The 13,542-nt window shown below is 40.0% G+C and overlaps 1 protein-coding gene across 1 annotated transcript in view; it reads left to right on the top strand.

Annotated features, from left to right (window-relative positions):
* The window catches only part of XYLT1 (xylosyltransferase 1), a 530,851-nt gene that overhangs the window by 480,053 nt on the left and 37,256 nt on the right, over window positions 1-13,542 (top strand). The gene's annotated exons all lie outside the window — the stretch shown is intronic.

Below are 13,542 nucleotides of genomic sequence, written 5' to 3'. Positions count from 1 at the left end.
ATTATTAAGCAATCAAGAAAAAAATGTACATGTTTTAAAGAACATCAACAGTGGGCTCAGTGCATGAAAAATATCAGTCAATAAACTGTCACTTTTTTTTTTTAGTACATTTGAAAAAGGAAAAACCTGAGTTGTTGCTATCAACAAGAACATTGAGGGCTTGTTACATTAAACATACCATAACATATACCCCACATGAAGGCCTCATGCACACTGGACATTTTCAACAGCTGCTGTTTTTGGCTTCAGGTGTTTTGTTCTGCAGCCTGTGAGCTCCCAGCATGTTATCCTATGCGTCCATGCACACATAGGCTTTTATGAGCAGTTTTCAGCAGGGGCCTTTTTCTGCTGTATAAAAATAGTTTAACGCTGAAAAAAACTGAAAGAACTGAAAAATGCAGCCATTCAGTGTTTAAGCATTTTTGAGCCATAAGCTTTTGTGGGATCAGTGTTGCTAAGAAAAGCTAAAAAAACGATAATGCTTAAAAACGCTAATGCAAAAACACAGCATTCTAGAGCTAAATAATCTATATATTGATTCCCGCACTAGTGAGATAATAAAACAATATAAATTAACCAAAAACTTGATATGAAGTAGTGAATAAATACACTCTTTAAAGAAATAAATACGTGGACATAAATATATAAAAATAAGTAAAAAATAAGTGCATGAATGCAGCTGCTGCAACTCTAAGTAAACCTTAGGTAAAATATGTAAAACCAAAATTAAGCAGCGCTAGCATATAAAAACTGCAATAACAATTTTAGTGATATATGTGGAATAAATAAATAAATAAATAAATAGTCCTTGTGATATCAGTGAAGAAATCCGAATAAAGTGCTCAAGTGCATAAATAAATAACTTAAAGGTGCTCCAAGGTGATGGTGACCCCTCTTGGCTCCCCACAATGCCAGATTGTTAGCGCTTGAAGTATATGCTACACAGAGCCTCCTTTCATGGACTATCATTCGCTGTATTCATATATCCTCGGATAGAAGTGGGTATGATCCGCCTCCGTATCCACCATTAAAATATAAAAGGACCGCACCTAGTGAAGTATGTATTTACAATTTATTGCCAAATTAAAGGTTTAAAACATACTCACAAACAAAGACCTTTGAAAACGCCCAGAGGGAGGGTGAAACGCTTTGACGCAACTTCCGTCACGGACTAGACGTATCGTCACTTCCGGTTAAGCACTTCCTGGTCACACAGTGGAACGCACGCCAATTGCGGCGTCCACTAGTTTTGTAATAAATGCGATACCATTTTATTCTGTTTGTGAGTATGTTTTAAACCTTTAATTTGGCAATAAATTGTAAATACATACTTCACTATGTGCGGTCCTTTTATATTTTAATGGTGGATACGGAGGCGGATCATACCCACTTCTATCCGAGGATATATGAATACACCGAATGATAGTCCATGAAAGGAGGCTCTGTGTAGCATATACTTCAAGCGCTAACAATCTGGCATTGTGGTGAGTGGGGAGCCAAGAGGGGTCACCATCACCTTGGAGCACCTTTAAGTTATTTATTTCTGCACTTGAGCACTTTATTCAGATTTCTTCACTGATATCACAAGGACTATTTATTTATTTATTTATTCCACATATATCACAAAAATTGTTATTGCAGTTTTAATATGCTAGCGCTGCTTAATTTTGGTTTTACATATTCTAGAGCTAAAGCTACAGGCATTTCTATAACGTCCAGTGTGCATGAGGCCGAAAAGTTACATGTTATAGTGTTATTTATAAGTGTTGCAATGCTACCTGACTCATTGAAGTGAGAAAAACAATTTAGACATGAGTAATGTGAACATTTTGTCCATGCGTTTTAAACACTTTATTGTTTTTTTCTTTTGCTTTATTCACACCTGTTTCCCTAAACTTTTTCACTAAGAAAGCAAAATGTAGGTGTTAACTTTTCACTAAAAGGTGTTAGCTTTTTACTAGGTCCAACTAAGTGAAAAACAATTACGGTACTTAGCTGAAACACGCGAATTGTGTCCTAGTAACAAAAATTCTGGGAGTAGAGGTCTCCAATTGTGTTAATATCAATTCTTATGGCCTTCAGCAAAGTGCGTCAAAGATGAACCCCAAAGAAAACATTGCCATAAAACACCACTAGTACAGTTATTCTTTCCTTCAACCATATGCCTTGGTAAACTTGTAAACCTTTTTACTACACCCATAACTGGGAACCTGTCAGAATGAAAATATGGTAGCTGCCAGTGCTGACTTGGCTTGCTGATCAGTGATAAATAACAAGCATGTCCTTTGCTATCCTGGAATCACACTAGCTGCATGCTTGATTAATGTCAGTTAGTGAACCAAAGATAAAAACAGACTTTGGACTTTTCAATTTCTATCTTGGTTTTCCAGCCTTAAGCTGGATACATACTATCCAACTTTTGTGGTTAGATTTCCTTCAGATTTACCTTTTCTATGTAGTGCCAGGGCCTGCCAGATTGCATACAAATTGAAAGTGTTTAGGTTTGACCTCATATTATATGGTTTTGGTAAGTCTAAAGGAAAAAGTCTTCAGAAAATCTTATAGTGTGTATGGCCCATAAGTCTGAATAATTCTCTCATGGGATACTGAGTTTTTTCTTTGCCCAAGTTCTCATGCATTCAATCTGAAATACTTTATTCCTTCAATATTGTAACAGCTAAGTTTCATACCGATTGAATGCAGTACAATTAACCACTTTACCACCGGAGGATTTTCCTGCTAAAAGACCAGGGGGTTTTTTTGCGATTTTTTACTGCGTGATTTTAATGGACAATTGCGCGGTCGTGCGACGCTGTACCTAAACGAATTTCACGTCCTTTTTTCCCCACAAACAGAGCTTTCTTTTGGTGGTATTTGATCACCTGTGCGATTTTTTGATCACGCGCTATAAACAGAAAAAGAGCGTAATTTTTGCAAAAGTAACAATATTTTTCACTTTTTTTTATATGAAATTCCCCCCCAAAAAAATGTAAAAATCAAAATTTTTTAACATTTTCGGCCAATTTGTTTTACGCTACCTATGTTTGGTAAAAAAAATCGCAAAAAGCGTATTTTGATTGGTTTGCGCAAAAGTTATCGCGTTTACTAACAAAGGGAAAGATTTTTGTCATTTTTGGTGTTTTTTTTTAACGAGTAATGGCGGCGATCTGCGATTTTTTTTGCGGTACTGCGACATTGCGGCGGACAGATTGGACCCTTGACTGACATTTTTGACACTTTTGGGGGTACCAGTGACATTACTGCAGTAATCAGTGCTATATATATGCACTGTTACTGCAAAAATGACACTGGCAGGGAAGGGGTTAACAGTATTGGACAGGGAGGGGTTAAGTGTGTCCTAGGGGCGTGCTTCTAACTGTAGAGGGACATTGCTATTGGTGTAAAAACAAAGATCAACGGTTCTACATAGTAGAACCGTCTGATCTTCATTTTTACACAGGGAGAACAGACAGGCGGCGTGTTTACATAAGCCGCTCTGTCTTTCTCCTGCTGTACCGGTGATCGTAGTGTGACCGGCGGACATCGGGTCCGCCGGTCACACTCCCGCACTCCTCCGTGAATGAGCCGAGGCGGGCGCGCGCCTCGCTGGGCGCGCGCTCGCCCGCTATTGGCTCTGGAAGGAGTGACAGGCGAGTGACGTAGATCTACGTCACTCTGCCTGGCCAGGGCCGACTGCCGCAGTAAATATACTGTGCGCAGTCGGCAAGTGGTTAAGACAGGCGAGAATCTTCTAAGATAAAAGAAAAGTATGGCCAAAGCTTTTTTGGCCATACTTCTCTTCTGGGTAACAGGAGTGCATTTAATTTTGCGCTCTTGTGACCCAGAATCAACTGAAAGCGGAGTTCCACCCAAAGTTCCCCGCCCTCTGGTCCCCACCTACCTTCCTCCCCCTCCTACCCGTCCCCACTTCCATGAGACTCTGCCACAGCATAGCCCCTCTGAATTTTGGCTCTCCTCCTCCTTTCTCTGCCGCTGGGCCAGTTAGAAAGCGCAGCGAGCTTCACGTATGCGCAGTAGGGAGCAGGCTGTGAAGCCGAAAGGCTTCACTGCCGGTTTCCCTTACCACTAATGGCAGTGGCAGGCACCAGAGAGCCGATCCAAAAATCGCCTGGGGTGCCAACATCGTTGGACAGGTAAGGGATCCATGGAGAGTTAAGTGTCCTAATATTAAAAGTCAGCAGCTACAGTATTTGTAGCTGCTGACCTTTATTTTTATTTTTGTGGGGGGAGGGGGGTGGAACTAAAGCAGGCTAAAGCCCGCTGTGAGCTGATGTTACAGAGAACGCTCCAAGCTCTGGAAGAATCCTTACCATATTATTGGGGTCCACCCAGCTGCCTGATTAACCCCCATTCCAGCCTGGAATGCCTGGTGAGTGCTGGAGGAGCAGAGCAGAGAGTGGTGACTGACACTCACCACTTTCCACTCCAGGGAGACAGAGAACTGAGCGATCAGTAGTCATGCGATTGCTCAGTTCTTGATCTTAGAGCTGATGTGGGACAGCTGCAGTACTACACTGATTCTGCAGCATAAAGGTGACTATATTGTATATGGTATATGGACTTAACCCTTGGGTGGTTCAGTGGGTATGCAGTTGGCAAAAGGATAGATAGCGAAGTGAGGTTGTAAATGGGGTTCACTCAGAACAGAGAGCAGTCACTAATGATGTACTGAACAACAAGAGATGGGCACACAACCTCGTGCATTACCACCAAATTTATTAAAATCCAAAAAAGCATACATTGTACTCACAAACGCATGATAATAGCACACATGTAAGGAAAATGGAACCAATCACCTCAAGGACCTCCAGGAAAATGGAACCAATCACCATACTCCTATGGTGCTGGATGACATGATGGCGTCCGCATATGCCTTGCTCACGTGTTTCGAGGGAGAATCCGCTTCTGTAGAGCCAAAAGTACTACTGACCCACAATAAATTCACATGGTGTTATATAACCAGTCTGTACCGCCCTCATTACCCAGCTCCACCCCACAAGGGGCAAAGGTCAAGGGTGTAGATAGCTGGGATGGAGATTGTTTACTGATGGCCTATAACATCCACAAAAGTGAGAGACCACACAGTGCAATTTTTGTGGATGTAGAAATAGAATTCTAGGATGCACCATTAGAGGGATCATCAGCAGGAGGAAGGAGGTTCTGATTCCCCTATATAGATTTTTAGTGATGCCTCATTCAGAATACTGTGTCCAGTTCTGAAGACCTCACTTACACAAAGATATTGATAAAATAGAACGAGTCCAGAGACAGGTAACAACAATGGGGAAAGGTTTGGGGGATAAAACTTATCGAGAGCAACGTCAGGAACATGATATGTACTGTCTGGAGGAAAGAAGGGGAAGGGGAGACATGATTGAAACCTTTAAATACATCAAGGGGGAAAATAGGGTTGAGGAGGGCAGTCTTTTCAATATGAAACCAGAATCAAGAACACGGGGACATGACCTCAAACTCATTAGAGGAAAGTTCAAAACTAATCTTAGAAAGTATTATTTTACTGAAAGGGTAGTTGATGCTTGGAATAATCTACCAGCAGAGGTAGTGAGACAGTTAACAGTAAAAGGCTTCAAACATGCTTGGGACAAACATAAATTTATACTATGAACGAAAAAAAAAATGGACAGACTCGATCTATTACTCACTTTTCTATGTTCACATGTATATATGTGTTTGTTTTTTTTTTAATCCCATACTCTTTTAGGATAAAGAGGTAAAGTATGGTGGAGTTTTTTTTTTTTTTTTATGTAGACTATTAAAATCCAGGCACAGAGCCACATATTACAGAATAACAACAAGCCCCAAGATATTACCAGTACCACAAAATTTAAAAGTCCAAATTACAAGTATACAATGAACAATAAACTAGTCAGAGTGTAGTGCTTTACAGTGACCACAGCTTGACATGGGGGCGATGGCACACAAATTATTTATTACCCACAAATTACTGGCTACGTGGAGTTGTTTTTTTATAATTACAAATAGAACGTTTTTTTAAGGGTTCTCATTTTGCATCTTACAACTTCTATTGTGGGAACAAGTAAGGGTCCACTTGATTTTTCATTCATTGGGATAGGGAAAATTAACTTAAGGAGCAACCCCACTTTGGGTGATCTATGTACATTACAAGGATTTTACCAAACTTTGTTGCAGACTCCTACCTTTTGTTATTCTGAAGAAATCATTCTGTGTTTGTCTGTGTCCATGTGCAAAGGAAATTGAACAAGAAAATTGTATAATATGAGGGCAGCTTAAATCTACCCAACAGGGACACAAACACCAATAAAAACTTGAGAATTCCTTTCCTACTCCAACTAAAACCAAACATTGCCTTTCTATATACTTTACAGGGTAGATCCATTGTTGTGGGGGAAAAAAGCAAATAAAAAAATAATAATATAGAATATACGATTGTGACTCAAGTCATTTCGTAATTGAATGGTATTAAAAATTACCTTTCCTTTTTAATCTGCAGCTCTAAAAAATTTCTGTAAATTGCAATGCAATATGGCTACCAGGAGGTGTTCGGTACACAGAATGTGTATTGAATGCCCCCCAGAAACATAATTTCCTGCTTGTTTGATGTGCTCACTGATTTTCCCAGAAGTCTGCATGAAGGTACAATTCAGATTTTTGGCATCCCGTGCAACAAAAATGTCATTTTTGTTGAGGCACTCCCTCCTCATCTAAAGGGATGCAGAACCTGCAATTTTCATCATTAGAGCCCAGCAGGTACAGCAGCTGATTGGTAATTATGAAACAAATTCCATTAGATTCACTTTCCACATGGACAACGATGTAGTGCAAGGGCCTGCCTGATTGCAAACAAATTGAAAGTGTTTAGGTTTGACCTCGTATTATATGGTTTGGTAAAACTAAAGGAAAATTGTACAAGAAAATTGTACAATGTATGGTCAGTCTTACTCCTTTATTCAAGCCATTTTTCTTTATTCCCCTGGAAGACGAGAGGGGCTTTCTCAGCTAAGCACACCCTCCTGCCTGAGCTAAGGGCAAATGTTACATTAATCATCTGCCTTTACTCAAGGTGGCTTTGGCTTAAAATGTTAGGTGGGTGTAATTTCTCAATAAAATAAAGCACAGTGACATGGATGGATGGGTGTGCTTTCTTTGAATATTTAAACTGAAATAGTGTTTCAATTTGTGGTACCCAGATACAGTTGAGTTCCACTGTAAGATGGGAAGTCTGTTCATTACCTGTTTTGTCTCCAGGACAGAAAGTGAAAGCAAATTTTCCCAGTGGAACACAGACTTTATCTTGATTTGATATACACTTTAATTGCTACTATTGAGAAGAAATAGGTTGATCATGAGTCCTCCAGTTACCTACAACAATTTTTTCCACTGAAAGTAAGAAGAACCTATGCGCTTGACCATATGCCAGATGTTATAGATAAAACTGAGTGATAGGTATAGAGTCAAAATAGGGAATTAAAGGAAATAGCAGCAAATTCTGTATAGTGTCACCACATACATAAATAGATAAAAGGCAATAAAATCGGAGCTCAATTGATCTCCAATAAAACTTGATAAGAGAACTCACTTAAAATATACACATCAATAATACATATCAAAAAATGTGACATCAAAATAATAGTGATGTAATAAAGTGCATAAGTGCCAAAGGTGCATAGAAATGCATAAATATGTGAAAACAGACTTCAATAAATAGCAGCAAAAAGCTATAACCAATAATAGCGAGCAAATGTCACTGTGAAGAAAAAATAACAGTGAATGAAAGTGCCAAGTGATGGTAGACTAAACAAAGTCACCAATAAGATATGATCTAAAGTGAAAAATAAAAGAATGCATAGTGGAGGAAAAAACAAAATATGACTGTGTAAATAAAAACTGTGACTGTATGAGAAAATAATACCAAAAAGAGGCAATTTGATAAAACCCAAATACTTCAAAAAGTGTGAGGGTAAAAGCACATAAAAAACGGAACAGCAAATATTCATATATGATTCATAAGTTCATAAAATAACACTTTCATAAAGTGCTGATGTGCAAAAAATTGCCGAAAGTGCGGGAAACTGCGACCAATCACAAAGTCTGGGAAACTGCTTCTCGGGTGATAGTGAGCAAATATCCTAAATGAGTGAAATGACGGCTCACCTCCAAAACACTCTTTAAGAGTGTTTGTACCAATAGGTAGCAGGGTCTCCAATAGGGTGGTGAACGGTCCTGTAGTGGTCCCTTTAAGGTAGGCTGTATTGATCCTTATGGGTAACCAGCATCAGACATCAAGGGAAAAGGATATCCTATATGGGTTTCAGGCTGGCATTTTAACCTCTGAAAACTTTAGCTTAAGTCCAGGGTACTTGTTATCCTCCTTCTAACTTCTCTGTTACTCTGCCTGGAGCTAAATCCAGCCATTTCTATAAGGGGAAGCACAAACACTGGAGATCATCTTCTTGGAGCAGCCCCCTCTATATGACTGCCAAACAACCTTTGGCCCTAGCAACACATGTCATATAGAGGGGGCTGCTCCAAGAACATGCTCTCCAGTGTTTGTGCTTCAATTGAGCGCCAATTTTATTACCTTTTAATTAATATTTTTTTCCACTGATATCCTTTAACCACATCAACTACAAAGAAATGTGTCCAGTGGAGACGCAGAGGGCAGTAAAACCTTGAGCTAACTCATCTCTACTTCATCTCTACTTCTTCACAGGAGAAAAAAGTGTTTTGGCTTGGGTCAGGGCTTTTATTTCATAAAGTGCCAATTCTAAAAAGCAGGGTTAGATTTGCCTACAGGTTATCCACTGTTTTGTACCCGAAGGGTGGCCATACATGAGTCAAATTTTCGAAAGAATTTTCGTTCCAATTTCGCACCGTTAGTGGGCTGCAGCAACGGCAGATTTTCGTGCGGTTATCGAATTTGAGTGATCAGGCATGTTGGAAATTTTTTAAAAAACAAACAATTTTCTAATCAATGATGGGAGAATCGTGCGAGAAATATAATCAAAAAATAAATGTGCATGATTGCAAGAAAAGAAAAATTCCGGAAAGAAAAGAAAGATTCCCACGCAACGAAAATTCTTTTCTGTAGCAATATAAGGTGAAATTGAAGGCTTGGTTGGTTGAATTTCTAAATCAATGGTGGCACCATCGAATCACAAAATGCACAACATTTCTGATTTGTGAAAGAATGTTTTTTCGAAATTCGACCAATGTACGGCCAGCCTAAACCTTTTTACATATAGTCCAACTTGACTGCAGTGTGTCTTTTACACATGAAATTCCATTATATCTATCTTTTATCCTAATCTCAGGTGTAGGGTATTTTCAGTGGCTGCAAATAACACTGCATTTTTAAACATATTGTTCCAAACATAGTTACAATGTTAGTCAGGTTGAAAAAAGACACAAGTCCATCTGGCTCAACCAATAAAAAACAAAAAAAAAAAAAACAGTAAAGAAAACCTAACCATACAATCCTATATACACAATCCTATACCCACAGTTGATCCAGAGGAAGGAGAAAAAACCCTAGCAAAGCATGATCCAATTTGCTACAGCAGGGGAAAAAAATCCTTCCTGATCCCTGAGATCCTGAGAGGCAATTGGATATTCCCTGGATCAACTTTACCTATAAATATTAGTACCCATTTATATTATGTACACCCAGAAAAGAATCCAGGCCTTTTTTAATGATGTATTGTGTGGCCTTACATTTACACATTAACAATCCCTTTGTCTGCTTGCATATATTAAGAGATCTTCAGCTGACAGTCAATACTGCTGTCTTGTTCCAGTCTAATTCTTTTTCAAAATGTGAGTTCAAGCATGCAATCGATCTTGCATCACTATAATTTAAGTTTGTTATCCATGTGGTGAAAAGAGTAATGGAAAATTAAATCTGCAATAAAATTTTTGCTTTGTTATCCATGTATGTACTTTAAATGCTAAAGCTGAAATTTGCTCAGACTATTCCTTGGGTAAATGTTTATTGCTACATATGTTATAAAAATACAATGCACTTTAGTATTCTGTGCAGCAGGTGGGATATTGCTTATATTGGAGGTGGTGATTTGTTTGTAGTGTCTTTGTTTAGTCCATCAATGCCAGCTTTGTTTGTATTTAGCTGCTCTGCATTGTTGACACAGCACCACCAATAATGAAAAATCCATCCGGATCATTTTTTTTATATATTTACAGTTAAAAAAGCTTTTGTAATATTTAGATTTGTTTTTTTTTTGTGTGCATGTACATTTTTAGTCCTCCCTTTAAGGTATATTTTGACACTATATGCCCATCTGCTGCAAAATCCAATTTACAAATATTGTACAAAGTAATAGACTTGATTTCTTTTTCATTCATTAAGAGGCAGTGGGCTTGATTTACTAAAAGTGGAGAGTGCAAGATCTGGTTCAGCTGTGCACAGAAACCAATCATGTTCCAGTTTTCTTTCTCAAAGCTTAAGGGTCCTTTCATGCGGGCTTGCTGCCTGGCAAACTCCGCTTTGCTCAGCGGGGATCGATCCACAGATCTCTGCTGAGCAGACGGATGACAGGTCCGTCTCTGCTCACTGTGCATAGCCAGACCTGTTAGAGCCCAACTCTCCCCTATGGGAGATCGTATGAAAACTGACCACCTGTCCATTTTCATCCAATCCCATCCTCCAGACCGATGGAAAATAGGGTTACCATCTGTCTGGACTTCACGGACAGGATCGAATCGGATAGCAGCGGGTGTCAATGGACAATTCACCGCTGACATCCGCTGCCCTATAGGGTTGCATGGAGCGTCTTGATCGGAAAGCCCGTGTGAAAGGGACCTAATTGAACAAGCTGAATTTAGAAGCTGATTGGCTACCATGCACAGCTTCACTAGATTTTGTACTCTGCAGTTTTAGTAAGTCAACCACAATGTATTTAGAGACTTCTAAGTTATACTGCTACCTACATCAGGATTTTCACACTGGCAAACATAAAACATTGACCGACATGGTAAAACCCCTCCCACTCCCAGCATGCCTCAGTTTTCTGCCAGTGTCCAAAGAGGATGGATGCCTTCTCTTATGTGGAAAGTTTAACCAATTTATTTTTGTCACTCTTTCAGGGTCTAGAGGTGTGACACAGTCATTAGTTTGACCTTGTCTCTGAAGGCTCGCTTTATGTTTCTCGCACACGCCACACTGTTCCTGCCAATCACCATGAAATAGCACTTTTTTGCCACTGCTCCTAATTAATGGACACATGTGGTTCATCTTCGGTTGGCCCTTTGCGTCCTATCAACAATGACCTGGTAACCTCTGGCTTTCTGAATCTCATCTGCTGCCAGCAGCCTGTTTGAGTATCCAAGGCTTAGCCTTGTACCCAAATCTATCTTGTCCCTGCTTTGCTCATGACATGTTGGATCACAGTCAAGTGGGAAGCAGTCCCTCTGTTCCAGGTCCTTCCAGTTCACGATCCACTAACAGTTCAGGTCCTGCCTACAGTATACCCTCTAAAGGGCCTGATACAGGCAGCTTGGAAAATTATTATTTGAGTCTTTACACTCCTCTAACTCTCTGTTTTTTTTCCCTTAGGACAATTTAAACCTGCAGTTATGCAAGATTTCAACCTTAATTGCTCACTTTGACTGCAGAGGCTATACGTGTACCTCCAAACCTTTCACTGTATAATCATTATCTGATCTGCCTGTGTCCACTAGGCCTTCTGCCATGGAGACAATGTCTGATAAGGAGTTTCATAATATTCTAAAACATCCTCCCTTAATAGATTATGTTGCCCCTGACGAGTTGTTGGCAACTGCCATTGCTGCCAGGCTTAGAGAGACCATTTTGGTTCTTATTGGCGTGGTGCACCCAACCTTGGAAATGGATGAGCAGTTTGCCACTTCTACTAGTGCTACTTCCTGTCTAGAATCCATTAGAGGTCCTAGAACTCTACCACTTAAACCTTTCCTGTGCATCCACTAGTCCCAGATATCCTTTATGGAGACCGGAAAACCCCTGATAATCTGTTTATACCACCCAAATGTTCACAGCCCCATACCCATATGGGGGATTCATTTATTAGGACATGGGCTGTTTCCATTGTGAGTTTGTCATTTTCCAATCTTAAGGCACTAAAGATTACCATGGAGGACCTGCCGCTGCTTAAGTTTGTCAAACATTAAAAGAGGATTCTGTTTACCTCCACACCATTCTTCTATTCTTGAAGCATTTGGAGCTCATGCTGACAGCGCTTTGTTGCTGCAGAGATGATCTAATGAAGGTCTCCTTTCTTGTTACTCGTATGAGTTTCATTTATTAATCTTAGGCCACTGTCTCAAAGGTCACACCCAAGCCAGGTGCCCAACTCAACTAGAAAACCCTGGACTTCCAAAACCCTGAAACTTGCACACAGATCCTCTTCCGCATGAAGGGACAACCCCATTTTCAAAAGTAGGGGGGTGATTGTTAGCCCTTATGAACATCTAAACAGATGGCATCTCTGATACCTGGATAGGGAAGTTGGTTTCCAGGGGCTACAAGTTAGAGTTCCACTCATAGTCACTCATGTTTTCTAACCACTCTGTGTTAACCACACAAATTAGTAGATATCCATGCAGCTCTTGCAGGTCTTCTAGATCAAGGGATTGTTTCTCCAATTCAGCAGCAGAATGGTTCAGTGATACTACTCTAATCTTTTCACAGTTCAAAAACTAAAAGGGGGCACCCCCCCCCCCCGGATCTCAAGGTCTTAAATGTCTTCATGCAGGCATAGAAATTTTGCTTGTAATTCACCAAGTCTGGCATAACCTCCCTCCATCATGGAAACTTTCTGGCCACCGTTGGAATCAAAGGTGTGTTTACCCAGAAACTGGCCTTGCTTGCCCTGTTAAGCTTTTCAAGATTGCAGATGCTTCATGGTCACTGGTTTTAACTTCATGGCTGTTGAAGCCCAGGTCTTGGGCGACAGCAGACTCTTCAAATAGGTGATTCCTATGATGCTAAAAAGCTAGGAATTCTTCTTTGCACAACATCTACCATTCCTCATGGGATACATATTTTGCAAGGAAAGAAGCTTTCATCCCATAAAATATTCTGTGGTACAAATGCCTGGATCAGCATTTTACCCAGAGCACCATCACAGGGCAAATCTCAGCACATGCAATTTTTCAGAGACCTCCTATTCTTTGTACAGAGGTTCTCTCATGTGGTTCTCCCTATGCATTCACCAGTTTGTCTGTGGGATTTGAATTTAGTTCTCTCAGCACTTCCAAACCACCTTTTGAACCTATCATGAATATTCCCCTTTCCACTTACTCAAAAGGTTGCATTCCTTGCCTCTATCACCTCTGCAGAGTGTGTGTCTGAACTGGTGGCTTTTTCCTGTAAAGCACTTTTTCAGGTCTTACACAAGGACAAGATGGTGTTGAGACTTAAATGCTCCCATCCTTCCTAAGGTTGTTTTGGCCTTTCATTTCAGCCAGGTCATTGTGATTACCTCCCTCTGTACGGCCCCAGAATATAAAAAGGAGATTCTCCTT

The sequence above is a fragment of the Pelophylax lessonae genome (assembly GCF_965119305.1).
Source record: "Pelophylax lessonae genome assembly, chromosome: 6".
Taxonomy (NCBI): Eukaryota; Metazoa; Chordata; class Amphibia; order Anura; family Ranidae; genus Pelophylax; species Pelophylax lessonae.
Note: the sequence above shows the minus strand (reverse complement) of the source record. Positions and strands in the feature narration are given on the sequence as shown.